The sequence below is a fragment of the Capsicum annuum genome, chromosome 9, assembly GCF_002878395.1.
Source record: "Capsicum annuum cultivar UCD-10X-F1 chromosome 9, UCD10Xv1.1, whole genome shotgun sequence".
NCBI lineage: Eukaryota > Viridiplantae > Streptophyta > Magnoliopsida > Solanales > Solanaceae > Capsicum > Capsicum annuum.
This window is the reverse complement of record NC_061119.1, coordinates 39,968,814-39,979,801: the sequence shown is the minus strand read 5'-3', so window position 1 is coordinate 39,979,801 and position 10,988 is coordinate 39,968,814.

Here is a 10,988-nt window from a genome sequence, read left to right as displayed (position 1 = left end):
GCCAAAGGACAGATTTGACATTATTTGATTTTTAAGGGTATTTTGGTCATTCCCACTCCAATCCATCCAGGTAAACCATAGATTTAAGTCCATTAAGAGCATTCTATAGCTCATTTTTCTCCAAAATTTCCTAAGGCTCGAACCCCAACCCTACTACTCCAAATTTCATCCTTCTATGTCTCTCGATTGAACCGTAGAAATTTTAAATTGATTTGGGATTCGATTTGATCATGTTAATGGCTTCGAGAAGCACCCTTTATTTTCGTAAATAAAGTTTCGGAGTCGGATGTTCATATTCATCTTCCATTTTTAGGTATGTGGGGCTTCGAACAAGATTATCCTTTCGATCTTGTGCCCGGTATTTTTGTTGAATTACATTGACATGAGATTTTACATGTTTTACCATGAATTAGAAATATGATTTTATATCTTATATTATTGTCCATGAGCTATGGGATTATGTCATCTGATATGTGTATGATGTTGAGACGGAATTATGTCCAAAAAGTATTTGAGTATGAGAGTATGATGATTTAATTTGTTAAGCCTTGATTTATACTATCATTCCACTATTTCCTTATTATGAATTTATAATTGATATTGGAAATTCTATATCCCTACTGTGGGTTGATGTCTCAAGTACCTTTAAATGAGAGTTGGATGGCAAATTGAGAAATGTTGATATTGAAGTTGCAATGAGTCTTGGTATTTTTCGGATGGTTTTGATGAGTTAAATTGTTTAAAATATTATGTATTATGTCTTCATATCCTTGTCCAAATGTAGAGTCGATTATGGTTCAATGCATTGATACCTTGTTGATGTTGAGGAAGATTAAAATGTTTTGAGCTAAAATGTGTTGAGTTAAGAATCCACAAATTGATATGATTTGATAAATAAGAAAAAGATTTGATTTGGTCTTTATAATAGACCCTTGTGATGTTGTGGTGGATTTTCTAACGCGTTCTGAGCTTGTCGAGGAGTAGTACTTAGCACCTAGAGGGAAATTTGGTATTTCCCCAAACCTATGTGCCACCGTAGGGTTGTTTGATGATGATATTATTAGCCAGAGAGCCCGATTGTAATTATTGCAGTTTTAAGGTCGTACTCCCTAACAAAGAGTTTGACGCTCCCGCCAACGGGGGTTTCAAACGTTGGTATTCTACGTAGCTCACGTGGAGTTGTCGGTTATAGAAAACTCCCCTGTCCATAAGAGTCATGTTTATTGAAATACCGAGTCACTCCGAGTTTTGATGTGGTAAGTCAAGTTGCCTATGATGATCTATAATGATTTATGAGGTTTTTCTCCTACATTTCCTATCTAAGATGTTATGAGTTGCATGATTCAATGTCACTCAAGCCAGGTGTGTCATTATGGTCAGTATGTATGTTTTTACGAAATTTATGATATTATTTATATTTTGCATGCGCCCCACATACTTAGTACGTATCTTGTGCTGACCCAGATATTTCTCTATGGGCTACATTCTTACCATGATGTAGGTTCAGGTACTCAGCCACAGCCACGACAGTGATATTCGAGTGTTGCATCTACGTTCCTTCAGTGGTAAGTCCTCATGGTTCGAGGACTAAGTTGCTAGTTTTGGTGTTGCTGTTTTGTGATCCCTTTGGTCTGTCGAGTCAGTTGGGGGTTTGTCCCAATGGCTCATTGATTTTGCTGTATAGAGGCTATGTTAGACCAGTGTATTGTTGGGTTGGTTTGTGTATAGACATTCCATATATGTACTGTCTAACGATATTTCGTGCCATGTGCGATGTGATATGATGGGTACTTATATATATATCCTTAGCGTAGCATGGATGTTGTTGTTTTGGAACCCAAGGGTAGTGTTTTGGCTTAAATGGTTAGCTTAAGGCTATGTGGAGCCTTGGTCACCATGTGGCATCTCGGGATGATATGTCAGGGCTTTACATGGGGACTTGTCCCATAAACTCCACAGTTCAGACAGTTTAGAGGCTTTTTAGACTAGAGTATTTTCAGATAGTTGTTCAATTATTCAGTAGTTATATTCGGTATTAGTATTTTGATACCACATCCAGATTTAATTACAGATTTGAACCTTATGGCATCTGTTTCCGTCTATTTCCATAATTATTTCAGTATTTATTACACAATTATTGTAGCAGGTACCAGTCAAGGGTTAGCTTGTGTTCCTTCGAGATTATGAACATCGTGTAGCGTCCGGGGTACAGACTCGGGGCGTTACAAACTTGGTATCAGAGCCTAAGGTTCAACAGTTTCCTAAGAAGTCTGAAAGCCGCATCTAGTAGATTCTTGTACATGGGTGTGTTGCGTGCCACACTTATGGATAGGAGGCTACGAGATGTTTTAGGAAAAGTTTCCCTATTTTCAATATTCATGTCGTGTGAGTGAGGCTGAGCTCTAGTTAAACTCTTAGTCTAATCTTTTCTCTTTAATTTAGAGAAATATGGCTCTAAAAAGGACTAAGGGAAGAGGAATAGGAGATCAGCCAGAACCCTAACCCGTCCAGCCAGATTCACTGGATGAACATGTCTCCCACGCTGAGTTCAGGGCAGCTTTCACCACCCTAGCTTATTCTGTGACATCCTAGAATGAATTTTCAGCTATTTTTTCGGCCAACCCAGTGGCCAATACTGCTGCTACCAGGATTTGGGACCTCACCCGAATGAACCCTCCTTCGTTTACTGGGTCTAAATTAGATGAGGACTCTCAGGAATTTCTTGATCAGGTGTAGGAGGTTACTGATATTATGGGGCTGACTGTTGTTGAAAGGCCACTTATCAGTTGCAGGATGTGGCTCACTCATGGTTTAAATAGTGGAAGGCTGTAGATGTAGGCCTCATAGAGTAGGAGGAGTTTGCCACTACTTTTTTTGGAAAGGTTCTTTCTACTAGAGTTGTGGGAAGGTTCTGTAATTTATCAATCTGAAGTAGGGCACTATGACAGTGAAAGAGTATTCTCTCAAGTTTACTCAATTATCTAGATATGCTCCTCATGTAATGGCAGACAGCAGATCTCAAATGAGTAAGTATGTTTCAGGGGTGTCTAGCAGCGTGGTCAAGGAGTTTAGGACCGTAATGCTTATTAAGAAGATGGACATATCCAGGCTTATGGTCCATGCACAGCAGATAGAGAGGCCAAGAATAAAAATAAGAAAGGGGAGAGCAAGAAAGCGAGAATAGGTAGTTTCAACTTTGCTCAGCCTAAGTCAGAGGGTGGGAATCGTTCTCAATTCCACTCAAAATATTCAGTCCTAGCTCCATCCTCAGTCAGTGCTCTTGTGTCAAAATTTAGAGATGGCAATAGGGATAAGGCACCAGGCCCTAAACACCAGGGCAGTGTTAGCAGTACTCGAACCAATCCCTATTATCAGAAGTATGGAAGAAACCACCAGGGTATCTGTAGAGCGAGTAGCGATGTGCGTTTCAAGTATCACAACCCACACTATAGAGTCAGATATTGTCCTCATTCAGGTTCTCAGGGTCAGAATAACCATCCCTCAGCTCAATCCGATCACCTGAATCAGCAGGGTGCCACTTCCAGTGCCACCAGTGAGCAACGCCCAAACAGACTCTATGATCTTCAGTCCTAATAGGATTAGGAAAGTTCTCCTAATGTGGTCACTGGTACGTTACAATTTTTCCATTTACATGATTATGCTTTGCTATACCCATGAGCTTCTTAGTCCTTTGTTACTCCTTATATAGTCGTTGACTTTAGAGTCAGTCCCAAAATTCTAGTAGATCCTTTCTTAGTCTCTACCCCAGTGGGTAAGACCATCATAGCCAGGCGGGTATACAGGAACCGCCCGATTATGATATCTCAGAAAATAGCTTCAGCAGACTTAGTCAAATTAGAGATGACTGATTTTGATTTCATTCTCAGCATAGATTAGCTTCATTCCTGCTATGCCTTAGTCGACTGCAGAAATAGAATTGTCTGGTTTTAGTTTCCAAATGAACCTATCCTAGAGTGGAGGGGTAGTACTTCAGCACTTAGGGTCAGCTTGTTTCTTGCCTTCGAGCTAGAAAAATGATATCTAAAGGATGTGTCTATCATCTCGTTCAAGTCCAGGACTCTTGTTTAGAAACGCCTACTCTTGAGTCGGTGTCAGTAGCATGTGAATTCCTAGATGTGTTTCCCAACGATCTTTTAGGAGTTCCTCCCAAAAGGGAAATCAACTTTGGAATAGACCTTCTTCCAGATACTCAGCCCATATCTATTCCGCCATATAGAATGGCACCTTTAAAACTTCGAGAATTAAAATAACAGTTAAAGGATCTCCTAGATAAGGGATTCATCAGACCTAGTGTGTCCCCGTGGGGTGCGCCAGTTTTATTCGTGCATAAAAAAGATGGTTCACTCAGAATGTGTATTGACTATCATCAGTTAAATAAAGTCATAGTCAAGAATAAGTATCCACTCCCTATAATCGATGACTTGTTTGACCAACTTCAGGGTGCCAGTTATTTCTCTAAGATAGACCTCAGATCAGGCTATCCTCAACTAAGAGTCAGGGAGTGTGATATCCCAAAAATAGCTTTTAGGACTTGGTATAGTCACTTTTAATTTTTAGTCATGTCCTTTGGTCTTACCAATGCTCCAGCAGCCTTCATAGACTTGATGAATCCTGTGTTCAAGCAGTACTTGGACATATTTGTCATAGACTTCATAGAAGACATTCTCATCTACTCCTGCTTGAACATGATCATGCAGACCATCTCTGAATAGTATTGCAGACTCTTACAAATCATCAATTATTCGTCAAATTCAGTAAGTGCGAATTTTGGCTAAGGTCAGTAGCTTTCCTCGGCCATATCATTTCCAGTAATGGTATTAGAGTTGACCCCCAAAATACCAAAATAGTGAGAAACTGGCCCAGGCCCATCTCTCCATCAAATATTAGGAGTTTCTTGGGTTCGATCTAATATTACCGATGGTTCATTGAGGGGTTTTCATCTATTGCAACTCCTATATCTAGATTGACTCAGAAATAAGTCAAATTCCAATGGTCAAATTCTTGTGAGAAGATTTTTCAGGAGTTGAAGACTCGACTCACTACAGCTCTGGTTTTGACCTTACCAGATGGTTCAGACAGCATTATTGTGTATTATGATTCCTCTAGAGTTGGCTTGGGGTGTGTTTTGATACAAAGAGGTAAGGTCATAGCCTATACCTCTAGGCATCTTAAACGTCATGAAAAGAATTATCCTACTCATGATCTTGAGTTAGCAGTAGTAGTATTTGCCTTAATGATTTGGAGGCACTATTTGTATGGTTTGCATGTTGATGTGTTCACATACCATAAGAGCCTGCAGTATGCATTTACTCAGAAAGATCTAAATCTCTATTACAGAAGGTGGTTAGAGTTATTGAAAGACTACGACATGAGTGTCCTATATCATCCGAGCAAGGCCAATGTAATGGCCGATGCTCTCAGTAAAATATTTATGGGTAGTATTATTCATGTCAAGGACAGTAAGAAGAAGTTAGCTCAGGAAGTTCATCAGCTAGCCTGACTATGTGTCCACATAGTCGACTCAGCAAAAGGTGGTGTAAGGGTGTAGAGTAGTTTAGAATCATCCCTAGTTTTTGAAGTAAAGGAAAAGCAGGATAAAGATCCCAATCTGGTCAAGTTAAAAGAATCAGTCAGAGATCAAATGGTAGAGGTTTTCTCCTAATGAGGAGATGGTGTTTTTCATTGTCAGGGTCAGCTTTGTATGCCAGGCGTAGATGAATTAAGATAGTGAATTCTTGCAGAAGGTATTGTGCACGTTACTCTATTCATTCAGGGGCCACTAAGATGTACCATGATTTGTGGGAGATCTATTGGTGGAGTGGGATGAAGAGAGACATTGTAGTGTTTGTCGCTAAGTGCTCAACATGTTAGCAGATTAAGATTGAGCATCAAAAGCCTAATGGTTCCATACAGGAGTTCAGCATTCCCACCTAGAAATGGGAAGAAGTGAAAATAGACTTTGTGATGGGTTTACTTCGTACTCGTCGTCAGCATGATTTAGTTTGAGTCATTGTAGACAGGATGACCAAATTAGCTTATTTCCTACCAGTCCATACCTCTTATTCAGCTGAGGGATATGCCAAACTCTATATCAGGTAGTTGGTTAGATTGCACGGTGTTTCATTATCCATCATCTCAGATAGAGGTACCCAGTTCACCTCTCATTGCTGGAATGCATTCCAAAAGGGTCTTGGTACCCGAGTTCACCTCAGTACAGCTTTTCACCCTCAGACAGATGGTCAAGCAGAAAGAACCATTTAGACTTTAAAGGATATGATGTGAGCATGTGTGATAGATTTTAAAGGTAGTTGGGATGACCACTTGCCTTTGATTGAAATCTCATACAACAACTATTTCTAGTATTCAAATGGCTCCATTTGAAGCACTTTATGAGAGGAGGTGTAGATCTTCCATTGGTTGGTTTAAGGTGGGTGAGGCTGCAGTGATAGGGCCTGACTTGGTATTTGATACCTTAGAGAAAGTCCAGCTGATCGGGGAAAGGCTTAAAATAGCTCAAAGCCAACAGAAATTGTACCCAGATGTGCGCATAATAGATTTTGAGTTTGAGATTGGTGACTATGTGTACTTGAAGATCTCTTATATGAAAGGAGTAAACCAGTTTGGAAAGAAGGAAAAATTCAGTCCCCAATATGTCGGTCCTTACCGAATTCTCAGCCATTTTGGGAAGGTAGCTTACAAGCTTGAGTTGCCTTCAAATCTATCTTCAATCCATCCAGTGTTTCATGTCTCCTTGCTAAATAAATGCATAGGTGACCTATCAGCCATAATCCCCATAGAGTGCATAGATGTTCAGAATGGCCTCTCTTATAAAGAGATTCCAGTCAAAATCCTTGATTATTAGATTCACAGACTGAGGAACAAAGAAGTCCCTCTAGTCAAAGTTTTTTGGCGGAATCAGTTCATTGAGGGAGCTACTTGGGAATCAGAAGAAACTATGCGGACCAAGTATCCTCACCTTTTCTTCGTAAACTCAGGTTCAGCTCAAGGTAATAGTTTTCCCTAAGATTATTCAGTTTCATATTCTGATTTCAGTTACAAACCTGGTCTCAGTTACCATTGCATGTTCAGTCATATGTTCATGAGTCAGCTCAGCCATTTATTCATGCATCAAATATGCATGTTCAGTATGATAATTCAGTGTATCAGCTATCTCAGTCATGAAACCACGCTTCAGTTGTGCATGCCCAGTGTCTAAGTCCAGCCTCTTAGTTTCTCAGTCTCAACAGTCTCATTCGAGGATGAATATTCCTAAGGAGAATATAATGTAAGACCCAGCAAAATTCTTAGCTTGAATCAGTCCTTTAGGCTTGACAAGGGATGCCAGACTTAGAATATTTTAGCTAAGTATTCAGACTTAGTGTTATTTTAGCTTTTAAAAGTTGGCAATCTTATTTTGCGACCTTTACATCCATTAAATATCGATATTTGAGTTAATTCATGATCAGGAATGTCAATAGGTGTTTTCGAACAAGTTTTGGATTTTTCAAACCTCATTTAGATCATATTTGAGTACCCAAAATAGTGGGTCCATGCAATTTCGACGCATCGCATCAACTATCACATCAATAAGATAGTTTTTCCCCAGCTTCAGTGCAAATTTTGGTGAACTGATGCGGACTCGATGCGGCATGTTAGCTATCACGTCGATGCCAATGACGCAGCGCGTCGGACTGCACATCAGGTAACATTGTTTTTAGTCATTAAAAGACTGCATCCTTGGGGATATTTGGGTCTTTTCCCACTTCCTCCAACCCCTAAAAATACAAAATTAAGCCCTTTGGAGAGAAACTATACCCATTCATTCTCTAATTTGGTCAAGAACAAAACCTTAGGTGTTTAAATTTCAAATCAAGATCTCACCATTAAATTTCAAAAATTCAACAACTAAGGTATGTGAAGTGTTCATCTAAGGGTTCCTTCCACACTTGGAGTCCAAGAAACTCTTTTAAAGTTCATGTAGAGTAATTTAAAGATTTCCATGATTTAAATTAAAGTGTATTCATGATTTATTGCAATATTCATGTAGAGTTAATTGATATGTGTGCTTTATCATGTGAATCCATGTTGAAACTCTTGGAATTGTATAATTGGAATTCAATTATGATGCCTACATGTGTTAGTATTATGTGTATATATTATGCCCCACAAGTGTTTGATGAATTGTCCACACGAGTTGAATAGTGAAATTATATCATGTTAGCATGTATGCAAGTCTATATCATGCAATTATTTGCTTGAATGCCCAATGAATGAATGATGACTGAGTAGTAATTACCATGTCTCAAGATTTTGTCACGTCTTTTAAGTTTATGCTATCAAGTCCTAGGGGTATTTAATACCCGATAATTTAGTTTCTTTGTCTAGAGCCATGGTTAGTCACAGAGTAGAATTAGTCATGTCTCAATCAGTAGAATTCAGTTAGTTAACGCAATTAAGTAGTATTACGTCAGTCCACAAAACTCAGTGAATTCAGTTCAGTTCAGTTATACAGTACGATCAGTAACAGTTCAATCTAGCCTAGTATAGTTTAGAAATCAGTCCAGTGTCTATTCAGTTGGGAGTATAATTTAGCACCGAGTGTGCTCAAGGATGGGGACTCACCTATCAGTAGAGGGTGAACTCCTTAGAAGCAGTCCTTACGTTCCAGAATTGCATAGCAAGCATAGGTGGAGACATCAACCTACTAGTTGAGGGTTGATGAGGTGATCTACCTGCCAGTTGAGGGTACCACCATTCTTATTTAGAGTACCTTCCAGATGAGAGTGACTCAGAACTTGTCTTTACCCATGTCACTGTATTGACACTCTTCCAATTGGGATTACAGGTTGGACCCCAAATCAGTTAGAGAAGGGGTATGTTGGTTAGATGATTACTTCCCACGGTCTCAGTTTCAGATTCAGTCTCAGTATGGAACTCAGTTCAGTTCCTCAGATTCAAGACTGCCAGGCACAGTCACTCAACTCAGTACGGGACTCAGTATAGTTCTACAGAATCAAGACTTCCAAATATAGTCATTCAGTTACCAGTAATCCAGTATTTTGTGTTATTATGATCTCAATACAGTTTTCATATTCATTCATGTACTTTCATTCAGTTATTCTCATATTGTTCAGATATTATTGTTCATGCATATGAACCCATGCACTTTATCCTACATCACTGAGCATACCAATACATTAAAAGTACCGACGCATGCTTTTCTTTTATGCTATGATGTCTTATATCATAGGTTCAGATGCATGAGCTCCGAGCACCCTTAGCAGTTCAGATTTTCAGCATTCAGTGTAGTGATGAGTCCTCATAGTTCAAGGAAATAGTTGTTTTCAATATTATTTTTCAATAGTCAGAGTTAGTTGGGGACTTATCCCATTAACTCCACAGTTCAGATAGTTTAGAGGCTTTTCAGACTAAAGTATTTTCAGACAGTTGTTCAGTTATTCAGTACTTCTATTCAGTATTGGTATTTTGATACCCCATCTAGATTTAATTATAGATTTGAACCTTATGGCATATGTTTCCGCCTATTTCCGTAATTATTTCAGTATTTATTACACAGTTATTACAGCAGGTACCAGTCATGGGTTAGCTTGTAGTCCTTTGGGATTATGAGCACCGTATAGCATCTGGGGTACAGACTCGGGGCGTTACACTCATTTAGCATACCAGTAGATTCATAGTACTGATTGCTAATCTTTTCTTGCGCTATAATGTATCATATCATTAGTTCGGATACTCAGTTCCTGAATAACGCATAGACCTTCCAGATTATCTGTTGTAGTAGTGGTGAGTCCTCATATTTCGAGGACATACTATATTTATTTTCATGCTTTCAGTTCCATAGTTAGTTGGAGTTAGTTGGGACCTATCCCATCAACTCTTATTTAGTTAGTTTTTAGAGGCTTTTAGACACTTCAGACAGTCAGTCAGTTTATTTTTATTTTATTAGTTTCAGGCAATTATTTTCAGACAGTTGTTGTTTTCCAGATTCATGATTCAGAAATGCTTTATTGTTTAAAACCTTATGGCATTTTCAAATATTTTGCATATGTTATTTTGTTATTATTATTCAGTGCTCACAGTAGGTACCAGCTCATGGGTTGGCTTGTGGTCCCTCGAGACTGTAAGCACCGTGTGGTGCCTAGGGTATACTCTCGAGGTGTTACAGCCATTCTCTGGAATGCCTCTATTTTGGGGTAGTATTCAATTAAATTGTTGTCGTATGTTGCCTTAGTGATACAAGCTAAATTAACTACGGACCTTTGGATGGGATACGTATGATGCTTGAGGTACTTGACGACTCCTTAGTACTATTAGAAGATGCCAAATAGATGAAGAATACTATTAAGAAGGGCCAAAAGAGTGCAAAGATGCACTCGAAAGCCACTTGGAAGGGACATGCGCCCAAGGGGCTTTGGATCCTCCTTTGATCTATTCTAGCATTTCAAGAGCGGGTCAAAATAGCCCTTAGATGGCCTTTTCTTGTAATGGGGTCACTTTTGGGCCCTAAATGTATAATAATTAGCCTAAACTATAAATACTTGGGAGCTAGCTTATTTCCTTAGTTTGGGTTTTAATAATGAAGATATGAAAACTCTTGAGAGAGTGAGTAATAGCTTGGAAATGCTTTTGTTGACATTTATTTATAAATGGTGGTTGTAAGGGCATTTCGATTCCCTTGCGGTCAACATAAGATATTAGGTGCTCGTTGATAAATGATTTAGGGTTTTGAGTTTAATATACTCATTGGTTCTGATTTCTTTCTATCTTCTGGTGTCTATTTATCTATCTATCTATCATCTATCCTTTTATCCTTTTACATTCTACATTTCAATTTCGTCGCTTCTTTAGTTTTGTGTTGTTCTCGTCTTCATAGATTACTCTTGAATCACTTAGGCATAACTTGTGCCATGGGGCATAAGTTCAATAGTATGAACTTCTTAGGCATA